This window comes from Leucopleurus acutus, assembly GCF_964270905.1.
Source record: "Leucopleurus acutus genome assembly, chromosome: 10".
NCBI classification, from domain to species: domain Eukaryota; kingdom Metazoa; phylum Chordata; class Mammalia; order Artiodactyla; family Delphinidae; genus Leucopleurus; species Leucopleurus acutus.
The window spans coordinates 46,123,781-46,144,167 of NC_139153.1; the positions used below are offsets into that span (position 1 = coordinate 46,123,781).

General features: G+C 46.2%; 1 long non-coding RNA gene across 1 annotated transcript; it reads right to left on the minus strand.

Moving 5' to 3' along the window:
- Positions 1-18,591: 18,591 nt before the first annotated feature.
- LOC309967459 lies at positions 18,592-20,150 on the minus strand. Its single transcript, XR_014326510.1, has 3 exons — positions 20,061-20,150; positions 18,721-19,042; positions 18,592-18,667 (listed from the first exon to the last, which is right to left on the minus strand). It is a non-coding gene; the product is annotated as an uncharacterized lncRNA (long non-coding RNA).
- Between the last annotated feature and the right edge of the window lie 237 nt (positions 20,151-20,387).

Genomic DNA, 20,387 nt, shown 5'->3' on the forward strand with positions numbered 1-20,387 from the left:
CATCAAATCTGAATGAGATCCTTGCTGGGTAATCTTGGTTGTAGGGTTTTCTCCTTCATCACTTTAAATATGTCCTGCCACTCCCTTCTGGCTTGCAGAGTTTCTGCTGAAAGATCAGCTGTTATCCCTAAGGGGATTCCCTTGTGTGTTATTTTTCCCTTGCTGCTTTTAATATGTTTCCTTTGTATTTAATTTTTGATAGTTTGATTAATATGTGTCTTGGCATGTTTCTCCTTGCATTTATCCTGTATGGGACTCTCTGTACTTCCTGGACTTGATTAACTATTTCCTTTCCAATATTAGGGACGTTTTCAACTATAGTCTCTTCAAATATTTTCTCAGTCCCTTTCTTTTACTCTTCGGGAGCACTGTAATTGGAATATTTATGCGTTTAATGTTGTCCAAGAGGTCTCTGAGACTGTCCTCAGTTCTTTTCATTCTATTCTCTTTATTCTGCTCTACAGTAATTAATTCCACTATTTTATCTTCCAGGTCACTTATCTGTTCTTCTACCTCAGTTATTCTGCTATTAATCCCTTCTAGAGTATTTTAAATTTCATTTATTGTGTTTTGCATCATTGTTTGTTTCCTCTTTAGTTCTTGTAGGTCCTTGTTAAATGTTTCTTGCATTTTCTCTATTCTATTTCCAAGATTTTGGATCATCTTTACTATCATTAGTCTGAATTCTTTTTCAGGTAGACTGTGTATTTCCTCTTCATTTCTTAGGTGTGGTGGGTTTTACCTTGCTCCTTCATCTGCTGTGTGTTTCTCTGTCTTTTCATTTTGCTTATCTTACTGTGCTTGGGGTATCCTTTTTGCAGGCTGCAGGTTCGTAGTTCCCGTTGTTTTTGTTGTCTTTCCCCAGTGGCTACAGTTGTTTCAGTGGGTTGTGTAGGCTTCCTGGTGGAGAGGAGTAGTGCCTGTGTTCTTGTGGATGAGGCTGGATCTTGTCATTCTGGTGGACAGGTCCACGTCTGGTGGTGTGTTTTGGAGTGTCTGTGGCCTTTTTACGATTTTAGGCAGCCTCTCTAATGGGTGGGGTTGTGTTCCTGTCTTGCTAGTTGTTTGGCATAGGGTTTCCAGCACTGTAGCTTGCTGGTTGTTGAGTGAAGCTGGGTCTTGGTGTTGAGATGGAGATCTCTGGGAGATTTTCGCCGTTTGATATTACGTAGAGCTGGGAGGTCCCTTGAGGACCAGTGTCCTGAATTTGGGTCTCCCACCTCAGAGGCACAGCACTGACTCCTGGCTGGAGCAGCAAGAGCCTTTCATCCACACGGCTCATAATAAAAGGTAGAAAAAGTAGAAAGAAAGAAAGATAGAGGATAAAATAAAATAAAGTTAGATAAAATAAAATAAAGTTATTAAAATAAAAAATACTCATTAAGAAAACAATTTTTTACAAAAAAGAAACGGACGGACAGAAGCTTAGGATAAATGGTGAAAGGAAAGTTATACAGACAAAATCTCACACAGAAGCATACACATACACACTTACATAAAGAGGAAAAGGGGAAAAATAATATATCTTGCTCTCAAATTCCACCTCCCCAATTTGGAATGATTCGTAGTCTATTCAGGTACTCCACAGATGCAGGGTATATCAAGTTGATTGTGGAGATTTAATCCACTGCATCTGAGGCTGCTGGGAGAAATTTCCGTTTCTCTTCTTTGCTCGCACAGCCCCTTGGGTTCAGCTTTGGGTTTGGCTCCACCTCTGCGTGTAAGTCACCTGAGGGGGTCTGTTCTTCGCTCAGACAGGATGGGGTTAAGGGAGCAGCTGATTCGGGGGCTCTGGCTCACACAGGCCGGGGGGGAGGGAGGGGCACGGAGTGCGGGGCAGGCCTGTGGCAGCAGAGGCCTGCGTGACATTGCACCAGCCTGAGGCGCGCCGTGCGTTCTCCCGGGGAAGTTGTCCCTGGATCACGGGACCTTGGCAGTGGCGGGCTGCACAGGCTCCCGGAAGGGGTGGTGTGGACAGTGACCTGTGCTCGCCCACAGGATTCTTGGTGGCGGCAGCAGCAGCCTTAGCGTCTTATGCCCGTGTCTGGGGTCCGCGCTGTTCGCCGCAGCTGGCGCCCATCTCTGGAGCTCCTTTAAGCAGCGCTCTTAATCCCCTCTCCTCACGCACCAGGAAACAAAGAGGTAAGAAAACGTCTCTTGTCTCTTTGCCAGCTCCAGACATTTCCTCGAACTCCATCCCAGGTAGCCTTGGTGCACTAACCCCTTCAGGCTGTGTTTACACCGCCAGCCCTCTCCCTGCGATCCGATCCGACCGAAGCCCGAGCCTCAGCTCCCAGCCCCCGGCCACCCCGGTGTGTGGGCAGACAAGCCTCTCGGGCCGGTGAGTGCCGGTCGGCACCGATTCTCTGTGCGGGAATCTGCCCACTTTTCCCTCCGCACCCCTGTTGCTGTGCTCTTCTCCGCCACCCGCAGTCTCCGCCCACGAAGGGGCTTCCTAGTGTGTGGAAACCTTTCCTCCTTCACAGCTCCCTCCCACTGGTGCAGGTCCTGTCGCTATTCTTTTGTCTCTGTTTATTCTTTTTACTTTTGCCCTGCCCAGGTGCTTTGGGAAGTTTTTGCCTATTGGGAGGTCTGAGATCTTCTGCCAGCGTTCAGGGGGTGTTCTGTAGGAGCAGTTCCACAAGTAGATGTATTTCGGATGTATCTATGGGGAGGAAGGTGATCTCCGCATCTTACGCTTCTGCCATTTTCCTCAACTCTATGTGGGCCCTTATGTGTGAGGTGGTTCCTGCTTGGATCCTCATCCCTTTTGTGATGTGGGATATGGTGTGAGGTGGTTCCTGCTTGCGTCCTCATCCCCTTTGTGATGAGGACCTTTTGGTGTGAGGTGTGGTTTCTGCTGTATTCCTCATCCCCTTTGTTATGTGTGCCCTTGATGTGAGGTGGTTCCTGCTGGGTTCCTCACCTTTTACTTTTTTTTATTTTTTAAAGTAAAAATTGTATTGCAATACAGTTGATTTACAATGTTGTGTCAGGTTCAGGTATACAGCAATTTGAATCAGTTATACATATTCATATAGTCATCCTCTTTTAGATTCTTTTCTGATATAGGTCATTATAGAGTAGTAAGTAGCATTCCCTGTGCTATACAGTAGGTTCTTATTAGTTATCTATTTTATATATAGTAGTGTGTATATGTCAATCCCAATCTCTCAGTTTATCCCTTCCACCCTCCCCCTTCCTGCCTGGTAAACATAAGTCTGTGTTCTATATCAGTAACTACTCATTACCTTTTATTTTATATATTTATTTTTTTAGTACGCAGGCCTCTCACTGTTGTAGCCTCTCCTGTTGCGGAGCGCAGGCTCCAGATGCGCAGGCTCAGAGGCCATGGCACACGGGCCCAGCCGCTCCGCGGCACGTGGGATCTTCCCGGACCAGGGCACGAACCCGTGTCCCCTGCATCGGCAGGCGGACTCTCAACCACTGCGCCACCAGGGAAGCTCTCATTATCTTTTATTTTATTTTACATCTTTATTGGAGTATAATTGCTTTACAATGGTGTGTTGCTTTCTGCTTTATAACAATGTAACTCAGTTATACATATGTTCTCATATGTCTTCCCCCTTGCGTCTCTCTTCCACCCTCCCTATCTCATCCCTCTAAGTGTTCACAAAGCACCGAGCTGATCTCCCTGTGCTATGCGGCTGTTTCCCACTAGCTATCTATTTTACGTTTGGTAGTGTATATATGTCCATGCCACTCTCTCAGTTTGTCACAGCTTACCCTTCCCCCTCCCCATATCCTCAAGTCCATTCTCTAGTAGGTCTGTGTCATTATTCCCGTCTTACCCCTAGGTTCTTCATGACATGTTTTTCTTTCTTAGAATCCATATATATGTGTTAGTATATGGTATTTGTCTTTCTCTTTCTGACTTACTTCACTCTGTATTACAGACTGCAGGTCCATCCACCTCACTACAAATAACTCAATTTCATTTCTGTTTATTGCTGAGTAATATTCCATTGTATATATGTGCCACATCTTCTCTATCCATTTATCCGATGATGGACACTTAGGTTGCTTCCATCTCCTGGATATTGTAAATAGAGCTGCAATGAATATTTTGGTACATGACTCTATTTGAATTATGGTTTTGTCAGCGTATATGTCCAGTAATGGGATTGGTTGGTCATACGGTAGTTCTATTTGTAGTTTTCTAAGGAACCTCCATACTGTTCTCCATAGTGGCTGTACCAATTCACATTCCCACCAGCAGTGCAAGAGTGTTCCCTTTTCTCCACAGCTTCTCCAGCATTTATTGTTTCTACATTTCTTGATGATGCTCATTCTGTCTGGTGTTAGACGATATCTCATTGTAGTTTTGATTTGCATTACTCTAATGATTAATTATGAGTTTTCTTTCATGTGCTTGTTGACAATCTCTATATTTTCTTTTGAGAAATGCCTATTTAGGTCTTCTGCCCATTTTTGGATTGGGTTGTTTGTTTTTTTGTTATTGAGCTGCATGAGCTGCTTGTAAATTTCTGAGATTAATCCTTTGTCAGTTACTTCATTTGCAAATATTTTCTCCCATTCTGAGGGTTGTCTTTTGGTCATGTTTATGGTTTCCTTTGCTGTGCAAAAGCTTTTTTTTAAAAAATAATTTAAGGGGAGAGGAGATGCAGAATAAACCCTTTAAAACACCCCTCTTTATTTTTTTAATTAATTAATTAATTATATTTATTTCTAGCTGTGTTGGGTCTTCGTTGCTGCGCGCAGGCTTTCTCTAGTTGCAGCAATCGGGGGCCACTCTTCATCGTGGTGCACAGGCCACTCACTATTGCGGCCTCTCTTGTTGCAGAGCACAGGCTCCAGACGCACAGTCTCAGTAGTTGTGGTGCATGGCCTTAGTGGTTCCGCAGCATGTGGGATCTTCCCAGGCCAGGGCTCGAACCCGTGTCCCCTGCATTGACAGGCAGATTCTCAACCACTGCACCACCAGGGAAGCCCTGTGCAAAAGCTTTTAAGTTTCATTAGTTCCCATTTGTTTATTTTTATTTCCATTTCTCTAGGAGGTGGGTCAAAAAAGATCTTGCTGTGATTTATGCCATAGAGTGTTCTGCCTACGTTTTCCTCTAAGAGTTTGATAGTTTCTGTCCTTACATTTATGTCTTTAATCCCTTTTGAGCTTATTTTTGTGTATGGAGTTTGGGAGTGTTCTAATCGCATACTTTTACATGTACCTGTCCAGTATTCCCAGCACCACTTATTGAAGAGGCTGTCTTTTCTCCACTGTATACACTTGCCTCCTTTATCAAAGATAAGGTGACCATATGTGCGTGCGTTTATCTCTGGGCTTTCTATCCTCTTCAATTGATCTATATTTTTGTTTTTGTGCCAGTACCATACTGTCATGATTACTGTAGCTTTGTAGTATAGTCTGAAGTCAGGGAGCCTGATTCCTCCAGCCCCATTTTTCGTTCTCAAGGTTGCTTTAGATATTCAGGGTCTTTTGTGTTTCCATACAAATGGTGAAATTTTTTGTTCTAGTTCTGTGAAAAATGCCAGTGGTGTTTGATAGGGATTGCATTGAATCTATAGATTCCTTTGCATAGTAGAGTCATTTTCACAATGTTCATTCTTCCAATCCAGGAACATGCTATATCTCTCCATCTATTTGTATCATCTTTAATTTCTTTCATTAGTGTCTTATAGTGTTCTGCATACAGGTGTTTTGTCTCCTTAGGTAGGTTTATTCCTAGATATTTTATTCTTTTTGTTGCAATGGCAAATGGGAGTTTTTTCTTAATTTCACTTTTAGATTTTTCATCATTAGTGTATAGGAATGCCAGAGATTTCTGTGAATTTTGTATCCTGCTACTTTACCAAATTCACTGATTAGCTCTAGTAGTTTTATGGTAGCATGTTTAGGATTCTCTATGTATAGTATCATGTCATCTTCAAACAGTGACAGCTTTATTTCTTCTTTTCCAATTTGGATTCCTTTTATTTCCTTTTCTTCTCTGATTGCTGTGGCTAAAACTGCCAAGATTATGTTGAATAAGAGTGGTGAGAGTGGGCAACCTTGTCTTGTTCCTGATCTTAGTAGAAATGGTTTCAGTTTTTCACCATTAAGGACAATGTGGGCTGTCGGTTTGTCATATATGGCCTTTATTATGTTGAGGAAAATTTGCTCTATGCCTACTTTCTGCAGGGATTTTATCATAACTCGGTGATGAATTTTCTTGAAAGCTTTCTCTGCATCGGTTGACATGATCATATGGTTTCTCTCCTTCCATTTGTGAATACGGTGTATCACATTGATTGATTTTCGTATATTGAAGAATCCTTGCATTGCTGGAATAAACCCCACTTGATCATGGTGTACGTTCCCTTTAGGTGCAGTTGGATTCTGTTTCCTAGTAGTTTGTGGAGAACATTTGTATCTATGTTCATCAGTGATATTGGCCTGTGGATTTCTTTCTTTGTGACATCCTTGTCTGGTTTTTGTATCAGGGTGATGCTGGCATTGTAGAATGAGTTTGGGAGTGTTCCTCCCTCTGGTATATTTTGAAAGAGTTTGAGAAGGATAGGTGTTATCTCTTCTCTAAATGTTTGATAGAATTCGCCTGTGAAGCCATCTGGTCCTGGGCTTTTGTTTGTTGGAAGATTTTTAATCAGAGTTTCAATTTCAGTGCTTGTGATCTGTCTGTTCATATTTTGTGTTGCTTCCTGATTCAGTCTTGGCAGGTTGTGCATTTCTAAGAATTTGTCTATTTCCTCCAGGTTGTCCATTTTATTGGCATAGAGTTGCTTGTAGTAATGTCTCATGATGTTTTGAATTTCTGCAGTGTCAGTTGTTACTTCTCCTTTTTCATTTCTATTTCTATTGATTTGAGTCTTCTCCCTTTTTATTTGATGAGTCTGGCTAATGGTTTATCAATTTTGTTCATCTTCTCAAAGATCCACCTTTTAGTTTTATTGATCTTTGCTATCGTTTGGTTCATTTCCTTTTCATTTATTTGTCATATGATCTTCATGATTTGTTTCCTTTCCTAACTTTGGGGTTGTGTTGTTCTTCTTTCAGTAGTTGCTTTAGGTTCAAGGTTAGGTTGTTTATTTAAGATGTTTCCTGTTTCTTAAGGTAGGATTGTATTGCTATAAACTTCCCTCTTAGAACTACTTTTACTGCATCCCATAGGTTTTGGTTCGTCGTGTCTCCATTGTCATTTGTTTCTAGGTATATTTTGATTTCCTCTTTGATTTCTTCAGTGATCACTTCGTTATTAAATAGTGTATTGTTTAGCCTCCATGTGTTTTTTTTTTTTTTTTTTTGCAGATCTTTTCCTGTAATTGATATCTAGTCTCATAGCATTGTGGTCATAAAAGATACTTGATACAATTTCAATTTTCCTTAATTTAATTTGTGATGCAAGATAGGATCTATCCTGGAGAATAGATGTTCCATGAGTACTTGAGAATACTCCATGAGTACTTGAGAAAAATTTGTAGTCTGTTGTTTTTGGATGGCATTTCCTATGAATATCAATTAAGTCCATCTTGTTTAGTGTACCATTTAAAGCTTGTGTTTCTTTATTTATTCTCATTTTGGATGATCTGTCCACTGGTGAAAGTGGGGTGTTAAAGTCCCCTACTATGTATGTGTTACTGTCACTTTCCCCTTTTATGGCTGTTAGTATTTGCCTTATGTATTGAGGTGCTCCTATGTTGGGTGCATAAATATTTACAATTGTTATATCTTCTTCTTGGATCGATCCCTCGATCATTATGTAGTGTCCTTCTTTGTCTCTTGTAATAATCTTTTGCTACTTCAGCTTTCTTTTGGTTTTCATTTGGAATATCTTTTTCCATCCCCTCACTTTCAGTCTGTATGTGTCCCTAGGTCTGAAGTGGGTCTCTTGTAGACAGCATATATACGGGTCTTGTTTTTGTATCCATTCAGCCAGTCTGTGTCTTGTAGTGGGAGCATTTAATCCATTTACATTTAAGGTAATTATCGATATGTATGTTCCTATTTCCATTTTCTTAATTGTTTTGGGCTTGTTATTGTAGGTCGTTTCCTTCTCTTGTGTTTCTTGCCTAGAGAAGTCCTTTAGCATTTGTTGTAATGTTGGTTTGGTGGTGCTGAACTCTCTCAGCTTTTGCTGTCTGTAAAGATTTTAAATTCTCCATCAAATCTGAATGAGATCCTTGCTGGGTAATCTTGGTTGTAGGGTTTTCTCCTTCATCACTTTAAATTTGTCCTGCCACTCCCTTCTGGCTTGCACAGTTTCTGCCGAAAAATCAGCTGTTAAGCTTATGGGGATTCCCTTGTGTGTTATTTGTTGTTTTTCCTTGCTGCTTTTAATATGTTTTCTTTGTATTTAATTTTTGATAGTTTGATTAATATGTGTCTTGGCGTGTTTCTTCTTGGATTTATCCAGTATGGGACTCTGTGTGCTTCTTGGACTTAACTATTTCTTTTCCCATATTAGGGAAGTTTTCAACTATAATCTCTTCAAATATTTTCTCAGTCCCTTTCTTTTCCTCGCTTCTTCTGGAACCACTTTAATTCGAATGTTGGTGTGTTTATTGTTGTTCCAGAGGTCTCTGCGAATGTCCTTAGTTCTTTTCATTCTTTTTTCTTTATTCTGCTCTGCAGTAGTTATTTCCACTATTTTATCTTCCAGGTCACTTATCCGTTCTTCTGCCTCAGTTATTCTGCTATTAATCCCTTCCATTTTAAATTTCATTTATTGTGTTTTTCATCATTGCTTGTTTCCTCTTTAGTTCTTGTAGGTCCTTGTTAAATGTTTCTTGCATTTTCTCTATTCTATTTCCAAGAGTTTGGATCATCTTTACTATCATTATGCTGAATTATTTTTCAGGTAGACTGCCTACTTCCTCTTCATTTGTTAGGTCTGGTGGGTTTTTACCTTGCTCCTTCATCTGCTGTGTGTTTTTTTGTCTTCTCATTTTGCTTATCTTACTGTCTTTGGGGTCTCCTTTTTGTAGGCTGCAGGTTCGTAGTTCTCGTTGTTTTTGGTGTCTTTCCCCAGTGGTACAGTTGGTTCAGTGGGTTGTGTAGGCTTCCTGGTGGAAGGGAGTAGTGTCTGTGTTCTTGTGGATGAGGCTGGGTCTTGTCTTTCTGGTGCACAGGTCCACGTTTGTTGGTGTGTTTGGGGTTTCTGTGGCCTTTTTACGATTTTAGGCAGCCTCTCTGCTAATGCGTGGGGTTATGTTCCTGTCTTGCTAGTTGTTTGGCATACGGCATCCAGCACTGTATCTTGCTGGTCATTGAGTGATGTTGGGTTTTGGTGTTGAGATGGAGATCTCTGAGAGGTTTTCACCGTTTGATATTACGTAGAGCTGGGAGGTCTCTTGAGGACCAGTCTCTTGAGGACCAGTGAAGTTGGCTCTCCCACGTCAGAGGCACAGCACTGAATCCTGGCTGGAGCACCAAGAGCCTTTCATCAAAATGGCTCAAAATAGAGGTAGAAAAAGTAGAGAGAAAGAGAGGATAAAATAAAATAAAGTTAGATAAAATAAAGTTATTAAAATAAAAATTAGTTATTAAAAAAATTTTTTAGAAAAGAAAACAAATTGGCGGACAGAAACTTAGGACACATGGTGAAATCAAAGTTATACAGACACAATCTCACACAGAAGCATACACATACACACTTACATAAAGAGGAAAAGGGGAAAAAATAATATATCTTGCTCTCAAATTCCACCTCCCCAGTTTGGGATGATTCGTTGTCTATTCAGTTATTCCACAGATGCAGGGTATATCAAGTTGATTGTGGAGATTTAATGCGACGCAGCTGGGAGAAATTTCCGTTTCTCTTCTTTGTTCGCACAGCTCCTGGGGTTGAGCTTTGGGTTTGGCTCCGCCTCTGCGTGTAAATCGCCTGAGGTCGTCTGTTCTTTGCTCATACAGGATGGGGTTAAGGGAGCAGCTGATTCGTGCGCTCTGGCTCACTCAGGCCAGCGTGACGTTGTACTAGCCTGAGGCGCGCTGTGCATTCTCCCGGGGACGTTGTAACTGGATCCCGGGACCCTGGAAGTGGCGGGCTGCACAGGCTCCCGGGAGGGGCGATGTGGACAGTGACCTGTGCTCGCACACAGGCTTCTTGGTGGCAGCAGCAGCAGCCTTAGCGTCTCATGCCCATCTCTGGGGTCTGCCTTGTTAGCCGCAGCTCGTGCTTGTCTCTGGAGCTCCTTTAAGCAGTTCTCTTAATCCGCTCTCCTCGCGCACCAGGAAACAAAGAGGTAAGAAAACGTCTCTTGTCTCTTTGCCAGCTCCAGACTTTTCCCCGGACTCCATCCGAGGTAGCCGTGGTGCACTAACCCTTTCAGGCTATGTTCACGCCGCCAGTCCTCTCCCTGCGATCCGACCGAAGCCCGAGGCTCAGCTCCCAGCCCCCGGCCACCCCGTTGGGTGAGCAGACAAGCCTCTCGGGCCGGTGAGTGCCGGTCGACACCAAATCTCTGTGCAGGAAATCTCCCCGCTTTGCCCTCCGCACCCCTGTTGCTGTGCTGTCCTCCGCCACCCGCAGTCTCCACCCACGAAGGGGCTTCCTAGTGTGTGGAAAGCTTTCCTCCTTCACAGCTCCCTCCCACTGGTGCAGGTCCTGTCGCTATTCTTTTGTGGGTCCTTTGTCTATTCTTTTTACTTTTGCCCTACCCAGGTACGTGGGGGAATTTCTTGCCTCTTGGGAGGTCTGAGGTCTTCTGCCAGCGTTCAGGGGGTGTTCTGTAGGAGCAGTTCCACAAGTAGATGTATTTCGGATGTATCTGTGGGGAGGAAGGTGATCTCCGCGTCTTACGCTTCCGCCATTTTCCTCAACTCCTCTATGTGGGGCCTTATGTGTGATGTGGGCCCTTTGGTGTGAGGTGGTTCCTGCTCGGTGCCTTATCCCCTTTGTAATGTGGGCCTTTGGGGTGTGTTGTTTCCTGCTGGGTTCCTCATCCCCTTTGTGATGTATGCTGTTGTTATGAGGTGGTTCCTGCTTGTTTCCTCATCCCCTTTGTGCTGTGGGCCCTTTGGAGTGAGGTGGTTCCTGCTGGATTTCTCATATCCTTTCTGATGTGGGTCTTGGGGTAAGTGGTACCTGCTGGGTTCCTCATTTCGTTTGCAATGTGGGCTTTGGTTGTGAGGTGGTTCCTGCTGTGTCCCTCATCCTCTTTGTGATGTGGACCTTTGGTGTGAGGTTCTTCCTGGAGCATTCCTCATCCCCTTTGTGATATGGGCTTTCAGCGTAATATGGTTCCTGCTGGGTTCCTCAATCCCTTGTGATGTGGGGCTTTGGGTTAAGTGGTTCCTGCTTGTTTCCTCATTCCATTTGCGATGTGGGCTTTTGGTAAGAAGTTGTTCTTGCTGGGTTCCTCATCCCCTTAGTGATGTGGACCCGTTGGTGTGAGGTGGCTCTTGCTGGTTTCCTCGTCCACTTTGTGACATGGGCCCGTTTGTGTGAAGGTTTCCTGCTGGGTTCCTCATCCCCTTTGTGATGTGGCCTTTTAGGGTGAGGTGGTTCCTGCTGGGTTTCTGATTCCCTTTGTGATGTGGGCTCTTTGGTGTTTCATGGTTCCTTGTTGGTTCCTTATCCCCTTGTGATGTGGACCCTTTGATGTGAGGTGGTTCCTACTGGGTGCCTCATACCCTTTTTAATGTGGGCTTATGGGATGACGTGGTTCCTGCTGTGTTCCTCATCCCCTTTGTGATGTATGCTTATGGTGTCAGGTGGCTTCTTCTGGGTTCCTCATCCCCTTTGTGATGTGGGATTTTGGTGTGAGGTGGTTCCTGATGGGTTACTCATCCCCTTTGTTTTGTGGACCCTTTTTTGTGAGGTGGTTCCTAGTGGGTTCCTGATCCCTTTTGTGATGTGGGCTTTCGTTGTGAGGTGGTCCCTGCTGGGTTCCTCATACGCCATATGATGTCACCTTTTGTTTTGAAGTGTTTCCAGCTTGGTTCCTCTTCCCCTTTGTGATGTGGGCCCTTTGCTGTGAAGTGGTTCCTGCTGGGTTCCTCATCCCCTTTATGATGTGGACCCTTGGCTGTGAAATGGTTCATGCTGGGTACCTCATCCCATTTGTAATATGGGGTTTTGGTGTGAGGTGGTTCCTGCTGGGTCCATCATCCTCTTTGCGATGTGGGCTTTAAGTGTGATGTGAGTCCTGCGGGGTTCCACATGCCATGTGTGATGTGGTCTTTTGGTGTTAGCCGTTTCCTGCTGTGTTCCTCATATACGTTGTGATGTGGGCCCTTTGGCGTGAGGGGTTTCCTACTGGGTTCCTTATCCCCTATATGATGTGGGCTTTTCGTGTGAGGTATTTCCGGCTTGGTTCCTCATCCCCTTTGTTATCTGGGCTCTTTGTTGTGTGCTGGTTCATGCTGGGTTCGTCATACCTTTTGTGATGTGGACTCTTCTGTGTGAGGTGGTTACTGCTGGGTCACTCATCTCCTTTGTAATGTGGGCTTTTGTTGTTAGGTGGTTCTTGCTGGGTTCCTCATCCACTATGTGATATGGGCTTTTAGTGTGAGGTTCCTTGTTTTTTCGTCATCCCCTTTGTGATGTGGGTTCTTTGGTGTAAGGTGGTTCCTGCTTTGTTCCTCATCCCATTGGTGATGTGGGCCATTGGGTGTAAAGTGGTTCCTGCTGGGTTCCTCATTCCCTATGTTTTGTGGGCTCTTGCTGTTAGGTGGTTCCTGCTGGGTTCCGCATCCTCTTTGTGATGTGGGCTTTTAGTGTGAGGTTGTTCCTGCCAGATTCCTCATCCCCTTTGCGATGTGATGTTTTGGAGCGAGGTGGTTCCTGATGGGTTCCTCATCCCCTTTGTGTTGTGTACCCTTTGGTGTTAGGTGGATCCTGCTGAGTTCCTCATTGTTTTTGTGATGTTCACTTCTGTTCTGAGGTGGTTCCTGCTGGGGTCCTCATGCCCTTTGCAATGTGGGGCCTTTTATGTGAGGTGGCTCCAGCTGGGCTCCTCATCCGTTTTGTGATATGGGTTTTTGTTGCGATTTGGTTCCTGCTGGGTTCCTCATACCGTATGTGATGTCATCTTTTGTTTTTAAGTGGTTCTACCTTGGTCCCTCATCACCTTTGTGATGTGGGCCATTGTGTTTGAAGTGGATCCAGCTGGGTTCCTCATCCCATTTGCAATGTTTGCTTTTGGTGTGAGGTGTTTCCTGCTCGTTTCCTGATTCCCTATGTAATGTGGGCTTTTGGTGTGAGGTGGTTTCTGCTTGGTTCCTCATCCCTTTTGCGATGTGGGCCCTTTGGTGTGAGGTGGTTTCTCTGGGTACCTCATCCCGTTTTTAATGTGGACATTTCGATGAGAAGTGGTTCCTGCTGGGTACCTCATCCCCTTTGTAATGTGGGCTTTTGGTGTTAGGTGGTTCCTGCTGGGTTCCTCATCCATTTTGTTATATAGGCTTTTAGTGTGAGGTGGTTCTTGATGGGTTCCTCATCCCCTTTGTGATGTGGATCCTTTGGTGTAAGGTGGTTCCGGCTGGGTGCCTCATCCCCTTGTAATGTGGGCTTTTCCGGTGAGGTGGTTCTGCTGGGTTCCTCATCCCCGTGGTGATGTAGGCTTTTGTTGTGAGGTGGTTACTGTTTGGTTCCTCTTCCCCTTTGTGATGTGGGTCCTTTGGTGTGAGGTGGTTCCTACTTGGTTCCTCATCCCCTTTGTGATGTGGGATTTCGGGCTAATGTGGTTCCTGCTGGGTTCCTCATCACCTTTGTAATGTGGGCCCTTTGGTGTGAGGTGGTTTGTTCTTGGTTCCTCATCCCCTTTGTGAATAGGCCCTATGGTGTGAGGTGGATCCTGTCGGCTTACTCATCCCCTTTGTAATGTTGGCTTTTTGTGTGAGGTGGTTCCTGTTGGGTTCCTAATCCACTTTATGTTATGGGCTTACGTTGTGAATTGGTTCCTGCTTGATTCCTCATCCCTTTTGTGATGTGGGCCCTTTGGTGTGAGGTGGTTTCTGCTTTGTTTCTCATCCCCTCTGTGATGTCGGTGCTTTGGTGTGAGGTGTTTACTGCTGGGTTCCTCATCCCCTTTGTGATGTGGGGCTTTGGGTTAGGTGGTTCCTGCTTGTTTCCCATTCCTTTTGTGATGTGGGCTTTTGGTGTGAACTTGTTCTTGATGGGTTCCTCATCCCCTTTGTGATATGGGCCTGTTGGTGTGAGTGCATCCTGCTGGGTTCCTCATTCACTTAGTGATGTCTGCCATTGGTGTCAGGTAGTTCCTTCTTGGTTCCTCATCCCCTTTGTGATGTGGACCCTTTGTTGTGCAGTGGACTCTTTGTTGTGCAGTGGTTCCTGCTGGGTTCCTCATCCCCTTTGCGATGTGGGCCCTTTGTTGTGAGGTCGTTCCTTCTTGGTTCCTCATCCCCTTTGTGTATTGGGCCTTTTGGTGTGAGGTGGTTCCTAGTGGGTTACTCATCCCCTTTGTTATATTGGCTTTTGGTGTGAGCTGGTTCCTGCTGGGTTCCTTATCCCATTGCTGATGTGGGCCATTGGGTGTGAAGTGGTTCCTGCTGGGTTCCTCATTCCATTTGCGTGTGTACTTTTTTTGTGACGTGGCTCCTGATGGGTTCCTCATACCATTTTTGATGTGGACCTTTGGTGTAAGGTTGTTCCTGCTGTGCTCCTTATTATCTATGTGATGTGGGCTTTTAGTGTGACGTGATTCCTGCTGGGTTCCCCATCCTCTTTGCGATGTGGGCATTTAGTGTGAGGTGGTTCCTGCTGGGTTCCTCATCTCCTTTGTAATGTGGGCCCCTTGGTGTGAAGTGGTTTCTGCTTGGTGCCCCATACCCTTTGTGATTTGGGCCCGTTGGTGCAAGGTGGTTCCTGCCGGAATCGTCATCCCCTTTGTGATGTGAGCTTTTGGTGTGAGGTGGTTCCTGATGGGTTCCTCATCCCCTTTGTGTTGTGTACCCTTTGGTGTTAGGTGGGTCCTGCTGAGTTCCTCATTCCTTTTGTGAAGTGGCTTTTGGTGTGAGGTGTTTCCTCCTCTGTTCCTAATACCCTATGTGATGTCATCTTTTGTTTTCAAGTGTTTCCAGCTTGGTTCCTCATCCTCTTTGTGATGTGGACCCTTGGGTGTGAATTGGTTCCTGCTGGATACCTCATCCCATTTGTAATATGGGCTTTTGGTACGAGGTGGTTTCTGCTTGGTTCCTCATCCCCTTTGCGATGTGGGCCCTTTGGTGTGAGGGGGCTCCTGCTGGGTTCCTCATCGCCTATGAGATGTGGGCTTTTGGTGTGAGGTGGTTCCTGCTGTGTTCCTCATCCAATATGTGATGTGGGCTTTTGGTGCAAGAAGGTTCCTGCTTGGTTCCTCATCCCCATTTCAATGTGCAGTTTTGTTGTGAGGCAGATCCTAATGGGATCCTCATCCCCTTTGTGATGTGGACTCATTCGTGTGAGCATGTTATTGTTGGGTTCCTCATCCCATTTGTGATGTGGGCCCTTTGGTGTGAGGTGGTTCCTGCTTGGTTCCTCATCACCTATGTGATGTGGGACCTTTGTTGTGAAGTGGTTCCTGCCGGGTACCTCATCCCCTTTATGATGTGGGCCCTTTGTTGTGAGGTGGTTCCTGATGGGTTCCTCATCCCCTTAGTAATGTGTGACTTTTGGTGTCAGGCTATTCCTTCTTGGTTCCTCATCCCCTTTGTGATGTGGGCCCTTTTTTGTGCAATGGTTCCTGCTGGGTTCCTCATGCCCTTTGCGATGTGGGGCCTTGGAGTGAAGTGGTTCCTGCTGGGTTCCTCATCCCCTTTGCGATGTGGGCCCTTTGGTGTGAGGTGGTTTCTTCTTGCTTCCTCAACCCTCTTGTTAATCGGTCCCTTTGGTGTGAGGTGGTTCCTACTGGTTCTTAATCCACTTTATGTTGTGGGCTTTTGTCATGAGGTGGCTCCTGCTTGGTTCCTCATCTCTTTTTTGATGGGGACCCTTTGGTGTGAGGTGGTTTCTGCTTTGTTTCTCTTCCCCTCTGTGATGTCAGCCCTTTGGTGTGAAGTGTTTACTGCTTGGTTCCTCATCCCCTTTGAGATGTGGGCTTTTGCTGTGAGCTGGCTCCTGCTGGGTTCCTCATCCACTTTGTGATCAGTGTTCTTTGGTGTGAGGAGGTCCTGCTGGTTTCCTCATTCTCTATGCGATGTGGGCTTTTGGTGCGAGGTGGTTCCTGCTGGGTTCCTCATTCCCTATGTCATGTGGGCTTTTAGTGTCAGGTGCTTCCTGCTTGGTTCTTCATCCCCTTTGTGATGTGGGCCATTTGGTGTGAAGTGGATCTTGCTGGGGTCCTCATGGCCTTTGCGATCTGGGCCCTTTGGTGTGAGGTGGCTCCTGCTGGGTTCCTCATCCCTTTTGTGATGTGGGCTTCTGTTGTGATTTGGTTTCTGTTGGTTTCCTCAACCCTATGTGATGTCATCTTTTGTTTTGAAGTGTTTCCACCTTGGTTCCTCATCCCCTTTGTGATGTGGGCCATTGGGTTTGAAGTGGATCCAGCTGGGTTCCTCATCCCATTTGCGATGTGTGCTTTTGGTGTGAGGTGGTTCCTGCTCGTTTCCTGATTCTCTATGTAATGTGGGCTTGTGGTGTGAGGTGGCTCCTGCTGGGCTCCTCAACGCCTTTGTTATGTGGGCTTTTGGTGTGAGGTGGTCCCTGCTCTGTTCCTCATCCCATATGTGATGTGGGCTTTTGGTGTGAGGTGGTTCCTGCTGCGTTCTTCATCCCCTTTTCAATATGGGGCCTTTGGTGTGAGATGGTTCTTTCTTGGTTCCTCATTCCCTTTTCGATGTGGGCTTTTGCTTTGAGGTGGTTCCTGCTAGGTTCCTCATCCCTTTCACAAAGGGGATGAGGAACCGAGCAGGAAACACCTCACACCAAAGGGTACACATCAGAAAGGGGATGAGGAACCCATCAATAACCACCTTACACCAAAGGGTCCACATCGCAAACAGGATGAGGAAATCAGCAGGAACCATCTCACACCAAAGGGCCCACAGCACATATGGGGTGAGGAACACAGCAGGAACCACCTCACACAAAAAGCCCATATCAAAAAGGTGACGAGGAACCCAGCAGGAGCCAACTCACACCAAAAGGCCCACATTGCAAAGGGGATGAGGAACAAAGCAGAAACCACCTCACACCAAAGGACCCACATCACAAAGGGGATGAGGAACCCAGCAGAACCCAGCAGGAATCTTCTCACACCAAAAGCCCACATCTCACAGGGAATGAGGAAAGCAGCAGTAAACACCTCACACCAAAGGACGCTCACCACAAAGGGGATGAGGAACCCAGCAAGAACAAACTCACACGAATGGGTCCACATCACAAAGGGGATGAGGTTCCCATTAGAATCCACCTCACAACAAAACCACACATCGCAAAGGGAATGAGGAACACAGCACAAACCACTTCACACCCAAGGGTCCACATCACAAAGAGGATGAGGAACCCAGCAGGAAACACCTCACACCAAAAGCCCACATCACAAAGGGGATGAGGAACCCTACAGGAAACACCTCACACCAAAGGGTCCACATCACTAAGGGGATGAGGAACCCAGCAGGAACAACTTCACACCAAAAGCCCACATTGCAAACGGAATGAGAAAACCAGCAGGAACCACTTAAGCCCCACATCGGAAACTGCATGAGAAAACAAGTAGGAACCACCTCACACCAAAGGACCCACATCACAACGGGGATGAGAAAACAAGTAATCACCTCACACTAAAAGTCAGTATCACAAGGTGGATGAGGAACCCAGCAAGAAACACCCAACGCCCACATTACAAAGGGGATGAGGTACCCAGCAAGAACCACTTCACATTGAAGGGTCCACATTAAAATCGGGATGAGGAACCCAGCAGAAATCACCTCACACCAAAAGCCCACATTACATAAGGAAGTAGGAAATGAGCAGGAACCACTTCACACCAAAAGCACACATCGCAAATGGGATGAGAAACCCAGCTGGATCCACTTCAAACCATATGGCCCACATCACAAAGGGGATGAGGGACCAAGGTGGAACCACTTCAAAACAAAAATGACATCACATAGTGTATGAAGAAACCAGCAGGAGCCACCTCACACCAAACGGCCCAGATCACAAAGGGCATGAGGACCCCAGCAAGGTCCACTTCACACCCAATGGCCCACATCAGAAAGGGGATGAGGAACCAAGCGGGAACCACCTGACACTAAAAGCCCACATCACATAGGGGATGAGAAACCCAGCAGGAACGACCGAACACCAAAGAACACTGATCACAAAGTGGATGAGGAACCCAGCAGGAGCCACCTCACAACAAAGGGTCCACATCACAAAGGGGATGAGGAACCAAGAAAGAACCATCTGACACCAACGGGCCCATATCGCAAAGGAAAGGAGTAACCCAGCAGGATCCACCAACACCAAAAGCCCACATCACAAAGGGGATGAGGAACGCAGCAGGAACCACCTCACTCCAAAAGCCATCATCATAAAGGGGATGAGGAAACCAGCAGGAACCACTTCACACTAAAGGGCCCACATCACAAAGGCGATGAGGAACCCAGCAGGAACCACCTCACTCCAAAAACCATCATCATAAAGTGGATGAGGAAACCAGCAGGAACCACTTCACACTAAAGGGCCCATATCACAAAGGGGATGAGGTATCCAGCAGGAACCACCTCACACCAAAAGACCACATCACAAAGGGGATGATGAACCCAGCAGGAAGCACCTCAGACCAGAAGCCCACATCAAAAAAGGGATGAGGGGTTTCCCTCTTGTAGCAGTGGTTGAGAGTCCGCCTACCAATGCAAGGGACGCGGGTTCGTGCCCAGTTCCGGGAAGATCCCACATGCTGTGGAGCGGCTGGGCCCATGAGTCATGGCCACTGAGCCTGCGGATCCAGAGCCTGTGCTCCACAAAGGGAGAGGCCACAACAGTGGGAGGCCCGTGTACCAAAAAAAAAAAAAAAAAAGGATGAGGAACCAACTAGGAACCATCTCACACTAAAGGTCCCACATCACAAAGAGGATGAAGAACCCAGCAGGAATCACCTCAAACCAAAAGACCACATCACAAGGGCATGAGGAACAAAGCAGGGACCACCTCAAAACAAAGCACCCACATCACAAAGGGGATGAGGTATCCAGCAGGAACCACCTCACACCCAAGGGTCCATATCACAAAGGGGATGAGGCACCCAGCAGGAAACCCCTCACACCAAAGGGTACACATCAGAAAGGGAATGAGGAACCTATGAGAAACCACCTCACACGAAAAGCCCACATCACAAAGGGGATGAGGAACCCAGCAGCAATCACCTCACACCAAGAGCCCACGTCACAAAGGGATGAGGAACCAAGGAGGAACCACCTCACAACAAAAGCCTACATCACCACAGGGATGAGGAACCCAGCAGGAACCACCTTACACCAAAGGGCCCACATCACAAATGGGATGAGGAACCCAGCAGGAACCTACTCACACCAAGGGTCCCGCATCACAAATGGGATGAAAACCCAGCAGGAGCCACCTCAAATGAAAATGCCATATCACAAAGGTGATGAAGAAACCAGCACAAACCACCTCACACAGAAGGGCCTACATCACAAAGGGGATGACGAACCCAGCACGAACAACCTCAAACCAGAAGTCCACAGAAAAAAGGGATGAAGGGCATCCCTGGTGGCGCAGTGGTTGAGAGTCCGCCTGCCGATGCAGGGGACGCGGGTTCATGCCCAGGTCCGGTAAGATCCCACATGCTGCGGAGCGGCTGGGCCTGTGAGCCATGGCCACTGAGCCTACAGGTCCAGAGCCTGTGCTCCACAAAGGGAGAGGCCATAACAGTGGGAGGCCTGCGTACTCCAAAAAAAAAAAAAAAAAAAAAAGGATGAGGAACCAAGCAGGAACCATCTCACACCAAAGGTCCCACATCACAAAGGGGATGAAGAACCCAGCAAGAACCACCTCACACCAAAAGCCCCCATCACAAAGGGGATGTGGAACCAAGCAGGAAACACCTCACACCAAAAGCCCATATGGCAAAGGGATTAAGAACCCAGCAGGAACCACCTCACGGCAAAAGCCCACATCACTAGGGGGATGAATAACCCAGCAGGAACAAACTCACACCAAAGGGTCCACATCACAAAGGGGATGAGGAACCCAGCAGCAATCACCTCACACCAAAAGCCCACGTCACAAAGGGATGAGGAAACCAGCAAGAACAACCTCACAACACAGTGCAAGCATTAACAAAGGGGGTGAAGAATCCAGCAGGAACCACCTCAAACCAAAGGGCCCACATTACAAAGGGAATTACTAACCCAGCAGGAACCACGTCACAACAAAGGGTCCACATCACAAACGGGATGAGTAACCCTGCAGGAACCACCTCAC